Below are 13,722 nucleotides of genomic sequence, written 5' to 3'. Positions count from 1 at the left end.
ACAAAAAACGCAACTGACTTCAATTCTCATATACAAATTTAGGAGTACCGTTAATTTCTTCATGATCCAATGATCGGATCTAAACTAAATTACGGGACGACCCTTGACTGAGGTACCATCTTTCCGATAAAAATGCATTATTGAAATCAGTGCACGTGATCCAAAGTTATGCGGTAGCATACATAAAAAATTCCGACGATTCGATAATCTCCGCTTTTTTAAGTCGGTTAAAAATGTTTAAGTTCTTTGTTTATAGTATGTAAATAAAGTGCAATTTATAAAGCTTTATTTTTTTATTATATACTGTACATAAAACTTGCAAAAATGTATTTTAAAGAGCGTGTTATCTGAAGCGAATTTTCATATTTTCAGAAATTTAAAACCCCCTAAAATATATTCCTGGGTGCGCCCCTGAAATAGATGAATTAATACATACTTAAAGGTTTGAAAGACTATTATGCACCTGGTCCTGGTCGAATACCCTACGAGTTCTGCGGGTATGTAGCTCAAATGAGCTAATTTCCTTACTCAACGAGCTATTTATCAAGCAGAAAATTCCAGTCTTCCCGTAACGCGATAATTATGGCACTCTTTGAAAATGGCGCCGATGTGGCTGGGTGGTAAGAGGGCCTAATACCACTCCGTAGGACTTGGTTTTGATCCTTAGTCCTAGCAAACATCTAATTAAAAATGTTTTTTTTCAGTATAACTGCGGTCGCCCCTCGGCCGGGAATGGCAAACCTACGAGTGTATTTCTGCCATTAAAAAGCTTCTCGTAAGATTCATTTGCCGCTGCACAGAGTGGTATTGGGCCCTAAAACATGACCAAAAATGCTTTTTTTTTAATCACTAACCTGCCCAATTTTGTTATGCTGACTACAAACGAGGCAGCCGTTGAAGCAACATGTTTTCCTTGTTCAATATAAACAAGGCCACGGTAGAGGCAACCATTACAGCAACCTCAGTAGTGTTTTCTATATTATGAAATGAACATACGTAAGAAAATTTTGTTTTCTACCAAAACATCTTTTCAGTTCGCCTGTCATCAGCCATGTCATTGGAGCCATTTCAAGGTAATATTTCCTTAGAATAATATACTTTTTTCCTAGCATCAAGGAATGTTTTATCTGAGTGTAGAGGGGGCTAAAGTCAGAAAATTGTTTAGGTAAAACGGTTGAACGGAAAAACTACTTTTACTGTGTAACAAAAAAAATTTCAAAAGTTAAATTTTTACTACTATACGCACAAAACAACAGAAATAATTTTTGTAGAAACAAAAAACAGAAATGCATTTGTTGAGGCATATTTCTTAAGTTTCAGAAAAAGTTACAAAGAGCTAAGTTTATGGTATTGCCAAATTTGAAAAAATTAAGGTAGGTACCTATTAAATTTTTTTTAATACCATATAAAATGAGCCTAGTATTGATGTGGTGTATAATTTTTTTTAAATAGCGAAAATTGAAAGTAATACGAGTTTTTTTTTAGCGGAAGCCATAAATTTTTCCAAACTTTGATAAAACTAAAACATGTATAAATAAGAAGTAGGCTACTTTTTAATTTTCATTTGGATACTTCGTTAAAAAGTCTAACAATAGTAACAAAAAAAATTTAGATTTTCTGCCGAAAATTGCAAATTTAGTATATTTTTAAAACACCTAAATTTTTAACCGACTACGAAAAAAGGAGCAGTTAGGTTATCAATTCGTCAGATTTTTTTTTATGTACGTAACCGCTTAAGTTTTGACCACGTTAGCCGATTTCTATAATTCATTGCATCATGAATAAATTAACGGTACTCTTAAATTTTTATAAGAGAATTAAAGTAGGTTTTATTTATTGCTTAAACATTGCTTGTTTGATTTTACAAAGACGAAAAATATGATTGTGCATATAACTTTTCTCTTGGCTCAATATTATTGCTAAATTTTTGTAAGTTGCGCAATTTTATTGACATATTATTATTATCAGAGATTTTACATAGGTATACAAATATTTTAAATATTTTTTCAATTCATCATTATTCGTAATATCATAAAATTTTCCTTTACGAACTGTCATACATTTTTTTTTATATTTGCTAATTTCGGATTCCAAAAAACGCACTTTCGCATTGCGCAATTTTGCATACGTACTTTACGCAAGGTTTATTTCTTTAATTTTTTAAGTTTTCCTTACGTTTTCTTGTACCGGCTATGTATCATAATGAGCAACTACCTCCTACGAGTTGTAATCTGCTTTTTCTATTAGGCTTAAACTGCAGTAGCAGCGTTTGTTTTTTCTTAAAAATTACTTGTTGTTTTCTGCTTTCCACTCTCAGGAAAACCAAGGTTATACTTAGAAATAAAATAGGTGTAAATATTCTCAATTCTCCCAATTTTTTGTGTGATTTTTCCTTTGTTCTAAATATTCTTTCCACCTGCCTTCATATAGCCGAAATACTGTGCGATGTGGCGACTTAAAATTCGATGAAATTCATCATAATCAATAAAAAAAATAAATTTTGTAAATTTTTCTTAGTTGAGGTCTTTTGCGTTTCAGCCCTGAGGACCATGCTTTCAAAGTTACCCGAATGTTAGGGACACTTTAAAAATTTCACGCCAGTGATAGTTGAAATCAGCTGCACCATGTGATAATAATCCTTTTTCACTAGCTTAGAATCCAACAAACGTGCTCTTTTGCAGATTTTAGTCTGGCTACTTTATGTGAATGCATAAATTGGAGTCTTTTTGTAAGTTCCTTGACTTTGTATTTGTTAAACCCCCTCCGTTTTCCGATTAGAAATTTTTATTTTTTCTCTATAGGCAATGCGCCGAATCGAACTTTAGTGCCTTCTTCTTTAGTAATATTGCATTGATATTGGGATATTTTTATTTATTTTTTTTCAAATATATTTTTATGTTATTTTTATGTTACAAATTTTTTCCTGATCCCTTGATTTGGCGACCAATAGTTTTCATTAAAAATTTAAGTTTTTACTTCTCAACAATATTTAAGAACAAAAGGCTAAAAACATATTAAAAAAAATTCCAGAAAGTCCTGAAAAAACACGATATTACAAGCGCAAAGAAACCTAAACGTTCGCGAAAAACTTCCTAAATTATTTCAAAATAAAAATGCCGAAAAATCTCAAAGAATAAACCCTAAAAGTTCAACTAAAAAATCTTAAAACGTATGGGAGAATACTTCAAGAATTAGAAAGCATTTATGGAGTCTCAACGTAAACCGAACTTAAAAGCGTAGAGAGATAATTATGAACAATAGAAGTAAAAGGATTGTCTCTAGGAAAGATTCTAGGCTAAGATGTAAAACAGACGAAAAATTAGAAAATTCCATAGAGATTCGTTATTCATTTTATATGAAAATTCTTATTTACTTTACAAATAAAAAATATCATTTTAAAATCGAAGGGAAAAACTGCTTGATTGAATCATTAAAAAATCTTTTTCCATTTTAAAACTTAAATTTTGAGTCCACATTCAAGCAATCGTATTTGGTATAAAAAAATAAGCTTTTACTTTTTGGTCTCAGACCTCTCTTAAATAAAATTATTTTATTTTAAAATTAAAGTAGATTTCTTCCTCAGAACACTTCTTAAGTTTAGTGTGTTATTAGTATATTAAATAAACATTGAGATTTTATGACAGCTTCACTAAAATTCTATTGCGAAAAGTTTATTAGCTCCATCTAAACAGAAAGCGTATACAATACTTACAAATACCACGATGAAGAAAACAAGGCTGCAATTTACTGCGTGAAATTTAGTTTATAGAAAGCAAGTATTTAGAAACCATGAAGCACAACACTCAACTGAAGTCACCAACTATTTGTTTGCAAGTGATTTTCAAAAATCGGTAAAACCAAGAAAGCAACTCATCGACCTGCGCCTTCTATCCTCTCAATATGCAGCTAAGGACAAGAAAAGAACAAAAAACTTCCCGATCATTGACTGTAAAAATTACGCGGATAATCGACGCCAAGTAGCATCAAAAGTTCAAAAAAAAAAATTATCTTTAAGCATGTGCGCATGCATATGTGCTGGGAGTTTTACACACGTGCTTGTGTGTGTAAGCACTTGCAGATACTTATGAGCGCACAGTGGGGTAATTGTTATCGATATTAGAGATTAATTCAAAAAATGAATTTCAAAGTACAAAGAAGTTTTTAGTACCAAATGAATGTAGATAAAATTCTACATCACCATGCAATCAAAAGCTTTCCCAAGAATTTACCATTTTCCTGCAATATACTCTTAAATTCGTCACTTTTTCCTTTGAGTGTGCGCAAAGTGAAAAACGTGATTAAATATTTCATATTTCCAAGCAAAATGATCTTATTTGTCTTTTACTATGGTTCTAAGTATTTTATTTTATTTTTTTATAGAAAGGATAAAAACAAGGGGGTTTTGACTATATTCGTAGACATATAGTTTTGAAGTAGGTGGGATCAAGCAAAAATGTTTTCATTTACATATAATTTGGAGATTATAGTTGCATTCTGTAAAAAAAAAAGTTGCGGCACGTCTGCGAACTTTTTCAGTATATCGGTTTATAGAACACATACATATAACATGGTTGGTGAAAAATATACGAAATTTTCGAGGTAGAACAAAACCAAATACAGTATATTTTGCTTTGCTGCTTATCTTTCTTTGCACGAAAAACTTGTACACTTAACCGAAAAAGCACATAAGCGAATTTTCTTTACTACTTCAATGAGCAAGATATCCGAATCCCGATGAAACCAAATAATGGAGGAGCACTTACCGCGTAGAAATTACTGCAAGCGCCGTTTTTACCGAATGGTATCTAATTACACTGGCTTACGCAAAAATGTTCTATGAATGCAACTATCAAATTCCTATGTAGGATTGCTCGGGGATTCCGAAAATCGAGCTAATTTTTTTCCTATGGGTACGTTTTCGAGATATTTGCAATTTTCCGTTATTCAGCTTAAAGCAAAAATTGGTTCCTTTTAATCACGTATATCTTACGGACCAATTTAAAAATCTTAATATAAAATACGGCAAATGAAAGCCGATGAAATTCTCCATAAACCGTGTGTACATCACTTTCCGATAGGGCTTATAATTTCTGACAAATTAATTAATTATTCTAGCGTTCTTTATATTTTAATGAAAAAAGTCTAACTTTAACAGAAGAAAAATTTAAAAAATAACAGGTTCTGTGCTAAATTTTTGCATTTGCCTGTTCTGTTACAAAAAAAAAAATCAAGTAACTGATGAAGAAAATCGGTGGATAAATACGAAATAATGAGTGGTCAAATAATAAGGCGAAATATTATTTGTATGAAAATTGAGCACGAAAGAATACGCCGCGTACACCTAAGTAACACGCTTTTCTGCTCATATTACGTGATTAAAAGGAACCAATTTTTGCTTTAAGGTGAATAACGGTAAATTGCAAATATCTCGAAAACGTATCCATAGGAAAAAAATTACCTCGATTTTCGGAATCAACGAGCAATTCAACATAGGCATTAGATAACAAAGACCACATTAAAATTTGTGATCCAGTGTTATCCATATAACTACATAAATTTATAGCCATTTTCGTTGTTCTGCGAGATGAGCAAAATAAATAAATGCATGTAAAATTAGGTAATTGTAAGGCCAGTGCAGATAGGCGTAATACTTTTTTTGACAATTGATAATAGTTGCACAATTTTTAAGGCAGGTATCGCTAGTGCAGGTATGTTGAATGCATCTATCGGAGCAGTTTCCTTACAAATGTTAAAAATAATGCCGCTGCTGCGCATTTTAAAGTCAGCAAAGCAAAATATACTTTATAACAAGTGCAAAATAAGTACAACACAAACAAGAAAGTAATATTTTTATTGTCTTCGTTGTTTGCTTAGTTACTATTTATTTATATATATACATATATTTATTTTTTTGTACCCTATATTCGGCATAGCTACTTGGTGCATACTTACATATGTATAAAATCAAAAGTAGGCTAAAAACTGTTTTGTTTCCAAGTCGGAATTTTTAGTACTTGGAAGTATTAAATAAATATGTATACATTTAAATACATATCTGCATAGTTTCGTAAAATTTAATTTTGGTTTATTAAATTTTATAATAAAATCTTGGTGGCAGTGGCAGTTTAAATTTAGATCAAATTTAACAGCTGGCTGACATTTGATTGGCTAATCTTAGTTTAAACCAGCCAGCTCGAGCATTCCTTAGCGCTTATTTAGAATGGCGTTATTTATTTGTCCAATGAGTTTTTGGGTGTATGTGAAACCGTGAAAATTGATATGTTATAGTGTTAATTGTTATTATTTATATGTAAATATTATTGTTTACTGTTGTACTGTATTGTGTTGTGCAGAGAATAGAAATAATAATAGTGATGCTATTTTTAATGAGCACAGTTTCGGATAGATGGAGAATGACAAAATGCCCCCAACACTCCCCAAATATTTCATCCATGGGTCAGAGATTACATCCCACGCTTTAGAAGCTCTGGAAGCACGAAACAAAGACCTTAAGACCTACAAATATTCTCTATTTGTCTCGCAAGTGCAGCAGAAGAAAGACGAATGAAGATATATTCAATAGACTTTTGATCAGTTCCGACCCTGTTATATCAAATATAAGAAAAGTACCCCAAGCACAATTTGGAGAATTTGCCGAATGAAACAAAACATTTAATATTTAATTATGTAGAACTATGATGATGATGAAGATGTTGATAGCGACGACAATGACGCAAGCGAAGTTTTTATTAAAGGTTATATATTTTAAACTACTTTCTAAGCTTAAATAGACAATTTTTACAATTCGAATCAACTAATATATAAAAAATTACCTAAAAAGACAATCATGTTCACTTTTTCGTGAAAAATTTAACATCAGTTGTTATTACATTAATTGACAACGTGGGTGAATTAATCTGCTCTATGAAGAAATCTTTTGAAAGTAGTACTTCCGTAAAGTGATATGTTGATGATGAAAATAGTGATGAAGATAATGATCAGGATAATTATGATAATAATATTCACGATGTTTAGTTTGTAATTAATGATGATTATGATTTTAACAAATTATCATTAATAATACAAATTATTTATAAGAACTACAACTAAAGTTTAATGTTTTTCGCTCTTTGGTAATGCCATAATATCCTAGTTATACAAATACTGCATCAAAATATTTTTAATTAAATGTACGTATGAATTGATATCCAGTTCCAGGCTCGATTACCCCACTGTGGAGCGTCTAGCTGCTGCTCCTTAATGTATGCAAATTAATGGGTGCGCGAGAAAAAAACCCGTAAGGAAATGTTTATTAAAACTGACTGAATGGCGTGAAAGCATGCGGCATAAAAGATTGATAAAGAAGGAGGAGCTTGTAAAAATAAATTATGAAGAGACATTTTTCACAGACCTCACACATGCACATTACATTCATATATGTATCTATATGCAAATACTTGTGTGCATATTTACACTGTGAATTTACACGTACACCTACTCGAATACGAAATGCGTATGTACACATTTTACACAGTACATATGTATGTATATACTTTCGTTGGTACTTCATCATTGCACCCACAAGCAAAGGCGATGAGCAAATACTAATTGAGCATCCTTGGAAAACCGTACATATGTATGTATACACCAACGTCGTTACAGCAGCAGCGGCTATAGGTAGGTTATTTTTGTTATGGGAGCTGGCTCCAGTTCTCATGCAAGCATAAACTGCTCACGTTGTATTCCACCATCAAGCGTAATTCGTTGACATAGGAAGGCCTTTAGCAATGACGTCATTTAAAAAGAAACACGTTGAGAATTTACTTGCACAATGTACTTATGTATGTATATACATATATTTTTTTTAATAAAATTAATTTATGTTTTTTATTTATTATTATTATCTAATACCTATTATCTGCCTTTAACACTGTAGGGACGCTAAAATGACACATAAAACGCCAAAACACATAACTTAATTTATTAGGTAGTAGATTATGGATCTCTATACCATCTTTCCAGATCAGGAAATTTTCACAAGATATTTTCGTTTTAAGTTTGCATTGTGAATGAAAAAAAAATCCAAACTTTAGCATGGAAAATGTTACTCATACGCCATGTACCAGTACGCCCGTGTACGATATGGCGTATGAGTAACATTATTTCCTGCTTCTATTTTATACAAAACATTATTGCACATTTTCGATTGACCATTCAAAATTCGTTTATATATCTATCGATTTTCATCGTTAGTAGCTTGATTGTTTTTACAAAAGAACTGGCTTTAATACAAATGAAAAATAATTACAAACAGTTTGTAATTTTTTTCCTTGTTAAATTTTGAATTTTTGTTTTCATAAAAATGAAAATATCTTGTGAAATCCATAATCTAAGACCCAATAATAAATTTACGCATTTCGGCATTTTTTTTATGTCATTTCAATATTTGATATTTTCTCTACGGTGTAATGTTCATTAATAAAAGGCTTTTGATATCTTAGATTAAAATCTTAAACCCAAATTCATAAAAAATTAAATAGATTAGATACTTCTAGTAGGGTCAAAGTAGAGTCGAAAATTGCTAAAGGTACTAACGATTTTTTGAATGGTGTTCAATTATTTTTGAATACTGCTAGTCGTTAGGAATGTAAAATTTTATTTGCGGAGCCCAGATCTTGAAAACAAGGTTGATCAACATTTTTCCTTCCACAGGGGAACAAAATTTTTTCTCGCTCTCTTTCAGAAAAAACGTTAGTAGTCAATCATTTCCTTAATTGCAAACGAGTAAAGTTTTAGCTTAGCATTTTTGTAAAACTTTTGAACAACCTAACTGCAATTTTCTTCAAATAATAATATAATACTCTTACATGTTTGCTAAGTGTATGACCTAGCTTCTCCTTCAATTTATTTTATAACAATATAAAATACAGGGACCTAGGTTTTTACGCAGCCGCCGAACGGCAGATAGATTTTATGAGAAGTTTTTTGATGGCAGAAATACACCCGCGTGTTTGGCAATTATTGCCGAGCGGCAAGCGCTGTAAAAAAAAAACTGTTTCTAATTAGAAGTTGCTTCGACCTGAGATCAGACCTAATCCTTACGGAGTGGTAGTACTCACCTCTAAACCCTAAGCCACAGATTCCGGCAAAACTGCAACTAGAGACAATAAGCATAATCTATTTTAGGCCTTCCCAGACGAGAATTATGTTTGAAGTCGTTTTATATAAGTACATAGTATGTACATAAAATGACATGTATTAAAGCATGATTTTTGATCAAAAAGTCATAAGTTTGACCCGTTGTAAAGAATTGACTGCAACTACAGTCACTAACGTTTGGCCATAATTTGGGTGAGAGCCCTAAAATGGCTGTAAATTAATGTATGTATATACCTCCAATATTCCTATACCGTTCTTACTATAAGCATACCTACTGGGAAAGGTTCTGGCAGTATTTCAGATCCTCTGGCTCTGTAGTCCAAATATTTGTAAAAGTTATATACATATGTACATATATGGTCCGTTTTTTTTGTTAAAAACACTTTTTCTGATTATTTGACGTTAAAATCTTTAGTCGGTTTGGCTGAGACTAAACAACTTGGCTAGTTTACTTTTTCGTTTGCAGGCGTGCCGACTCCAGACATCATTTTAACGAGCGTCCTCATCCGTATGCGTATTATATAGCCAAACCAATCGTTGTATTTGTATGTACATACATCCATGGTATTTAAAATTCGTACAGTACTTATTCCATCTTCTTATCTACCTATTGCCCAGGCAAACCGCGACATAGCTCGTGCGTCTTGCGACCAAGGTCTTGCGTATAGTGTTATGTATATGTATACCCTTATGCTCAGCTGATTAAGTTAAGTGACATTTTTATCAGTGTTGGCTATTTTTTTTTTGTCTACTTAATGTATATAATTTTTATATAAAAGTCTAGCACAAAACATAACCAGCACCAAGTAAATCAACATTTCAAGCTTCTTACAAAAATTATAAAAATTCAACAAACTTCAAAAATTACACCCAATTACGGTGTTGGGCCTTTTATCCCCTATAAAGTGTGCTCGAAAATTACTTTTATATGGAAGAAAATGCCTAGCACCGTCAGCAAAAAAATAAAATAGCAAAAATCAGCGCGATTTTCTAGCTTTCCAAAATTTACACTTTAACCTACTAAAATTTAACGGGCTATAAAACAGCATATCAAACATTTTTCTAAAAATTTGTAATAAAAAGTTTAAAATTTTTGGATGTAATTGTCAAAGTTTGTTGAATTTTTATAAGTGTACTCTGGGCGTAAGTCAAAGGATTTCCATTTTTGTCTCTAGTTAAATACAGGAACTATCTCTTGACTTCAAACCATTCAATCGGCTTATTTTCTGGTAACTTTTTCGAAACTCATTTCTGCCTGCTTGTATTTCAAGTTCCTTGCACTCTCGTCTTTTTGATACTTTTTATTCTCCTTGAAAAGATACATACATACCAAAGTTGAGAAAAATGCATTAATTTTTGAATGCATTAATGGCACTTAATGCAATAATGTTAATGTAAAAATGAATGCATTAATTTTTGAAATTTAATGCTAATAAAAATTTCAATGCATTGAAAAATATAATGCTAATGAAACTTGTTTTCATCAAATTATCCAAACTAATGAAAAAATTTTAATGTATTAAAATTTTTAATAATTTTACTCGTTTGCATTAATAAAAATTATTTATATTTTTTTCTAGTAAATAACCTCTTTTGGAAGGACTGCGAATAATTACTAATGGTTTTTTCAGCTGCATTCTATTACGTTTATTTGTAGAAAAATTATTCAGCCTCATTTCGTAAGTCCTATAAATATTAGGCTAAATTGTATAATTCGACAACATTGGCATTGTCTACTGTCGTGCTGAAAAAGTACAAGCGAAAATCATTGAAAACTATGCAGTGCTGCAAAGTTTTTCAGTTTTAATACACTAGTCGAGTCGAAATTTTAGACAATGACATGAAATTTTCGATACGATTCGACTCTTGAAAAACGACTCTCCTTCGATACGACTCTCGCAATGAGACTCATTTTTAACATCATTGTTAGATGTTTTATGAAAACAAGTAATTTTTAGCAAAAAAAAAACCGACTTAAAAAATATATATATATATATATATATATTTCATGATTCAATGATCGGATATAAACCAAATTAGTATCGGACCACCTCTGAGACACTACCTTTCCGTTGCAAAAAGAATTATCGAAATCGGTTAACGTGGTCCAAAGTTATGCGGTAACATACATAAAAAAAAAAAAAAAAAAATATTCCGACGAACTGATAACCTCCTCCCTTTTTGGAAGTCGGTTAATAAAAGCAATGTGTGTGCAACTTCAGTGCGCTTTTCTAGATTTGTATGTTAAATGTTCGTGCCGATTATATTATGGGTCAAAAACGGACAGATAGCCAATTTAACAGCACATTTACACGACCGCTAAACCGCTTTTTAGTTCCATTTGACAATTTGTGTTTACCTATTTGACGACAAATGCCATTGAACTTGAAATAGGGAACACCAGCCCTAACTTCCGTCACTATCTTTTTTTACCTCGAAATTCTACCCTCCACGGCAACACGGTATACGGTAACATACATAAAAAAAAAAAAAAAAAAAAAAAAAAAGATTCCGACGAACTGATAACCTCCTCCTTTTTTAGAAGTCGGTTAATAAAATGAGTTGATGGGATTTTAATGCTTGTTATATTTTTAATGCAATAAATTACTGCAACAGCATTAATTTAAAAATGTTAATACTAATGCAAAAAAAAACATTACCATTATTTCTTCGGAATCAATGCATTGATATTTTCATTTACATTATATTTCAAAAATTAATGCATTAGGATTTTACATTAGCATTAAAATGCTATGCATTAAAAAATTAATGCATTTTTCACAACTCTGATACATACATATCTTTTCTCTCTGCTTTGCTCTAGGTATCGCTTAGCCGGAATATCTATATGAAAAGCTTAAGTTTTTCAGTTTCATACACGCCTGTTATTTATATTGTCAAAGTTTAATTATTTAAACACTTCAAGACGTTTTTGTTAATGGACTCAGACTTTGGAACTCCCTCCCACTATTTTTAAAAAACTCGCTTTGTGAAAGCAATTTCAAAAAATTGATCTTTGAATAATTCACTGATAAAGTCGCATAATGGAGTGGTTATAAATTGTTTTATTTAGTTTACTACCTTTTAAACAATTTCTGTTTTTAATATACATAGTTACTCCATTCATTTTACCACTATGTTACCTAGTTGTCGTTTATATTCACTTACTTGTACTAATCTCTCTTTGTATTGCGCAATTTAAGATTAAATGTGTTTAACGAAATAAATGAATTCGCTCAATTGATTCACCTCTTCTGCCGCGATACGAAGAATTTGAGAGTAGGAATCCTACTATTTATTCGTTTATATTTATTCGAGCGATGAGGATTTGCTTTTTTAACCCAACTTTCGTCACACCATCATGCTCTGTGCCGCAGTGAAGTAGGTCTTCCTATTTACGTCATCGGAGGTGTGCTTGGAAAGACTGGAGTTTCCGACAGTAATGTCAACTAGGCTTTGTTTGCCCACCCTGACGTTAAAGTTGTCAAGCACAATTTTCTTGACCCTCCCAGAACTGCTTTCTGGTCTCATCTTCTTCGAGTTATCTAGACGGTAATACACATATGTTATACATTCAATGACTCAGATATTTTTAAAGCAACAATAAATTTTACCATCAGCAACCACTCGTTCAGGCACAGTAACAAAATATTTTTTGTATATCTCTTTTTAGTTAGTTCACTCCTTTAACCGCCCGATTTACAGAATTTAGTCAGAAATCGTTCTCGTACACACATTTACAATATATTCTGCAATATCTTCCGGACTAAATCTGAATTTTCGAGACTAAATCCTATACGTCTGACGGATAAAGGAACATACTAAAAATCTTTATTGTCGACGGCGTTGCAGTGGACTTTATGACTAAAGTATCCCCAATGGATTGGGAAATGTATCCTCTACAAAAATCATGTTTACAGACAATGCAGGGTCAGTATAATCGAACACAATAGAGAGACAACACTGCACCTAGATTTTTGCTACTATTTGCAGAAACTAAAGCCTTCGCAGTGGATCACGGTTATCACCTGAATACTTCGACATACATTACGCTGCATCACTCTCCATATCGGAATTGTTTTTCCATCGGAATTACATCCGTCAAAATACTTCGGAAACATATTAAGGTTTAAGTGAGCTGGACCGCTTTGAAAATACTTCCGAAAATTAAGTTTTTATAAATATAATTACAGCAGTTTTTAAATAAATTAAAAAAATACCTTCGATAATAGAAGAGTTTAAGCGAGGTGATATTTTGGAAAAAATAACATTTTAATAACTATTTTTATTTATAAAAACTCGATCTTTGTAGGTATTTTCGAATCGGTCCAGTCCACGTGAATGTAAATATTTTTCCGACAAAATTAAAATATAATAGGTTTTATAATTCCGGTGGAAAAATCTCAAAATTTTTTGACGCCCCCTAACATACACACATATAGACAATGCACTTACATACGTACTTCTATTCAGTTATTCATGTCTATCAGTGCATAAATACACTGAGAAAAGAGTTTACTTTCGGCAACCAAATATGTTTTTCGCTAGAGTTACATTATTTGT

Source organism: Rhagoletis pomonella, unplaced genomic scaffold, assembly GCF_013731165.1.
Source record: "Rhagoletis pomonella isolate Grant_MI unplaced genomic scaffold, Rhpom_1.0 Rhpom_scaffold_00010, whole genome shotgun sequence".
Lineage (NCBI taxonomy): Eukaryota > Metazoa > Arthropoda > Insecta > Diptera > Tephritidae > Rhagoletis > Rhagoletis pomonella.
This window is presented reverse-complemented; position numbering follows the sequence as displayed.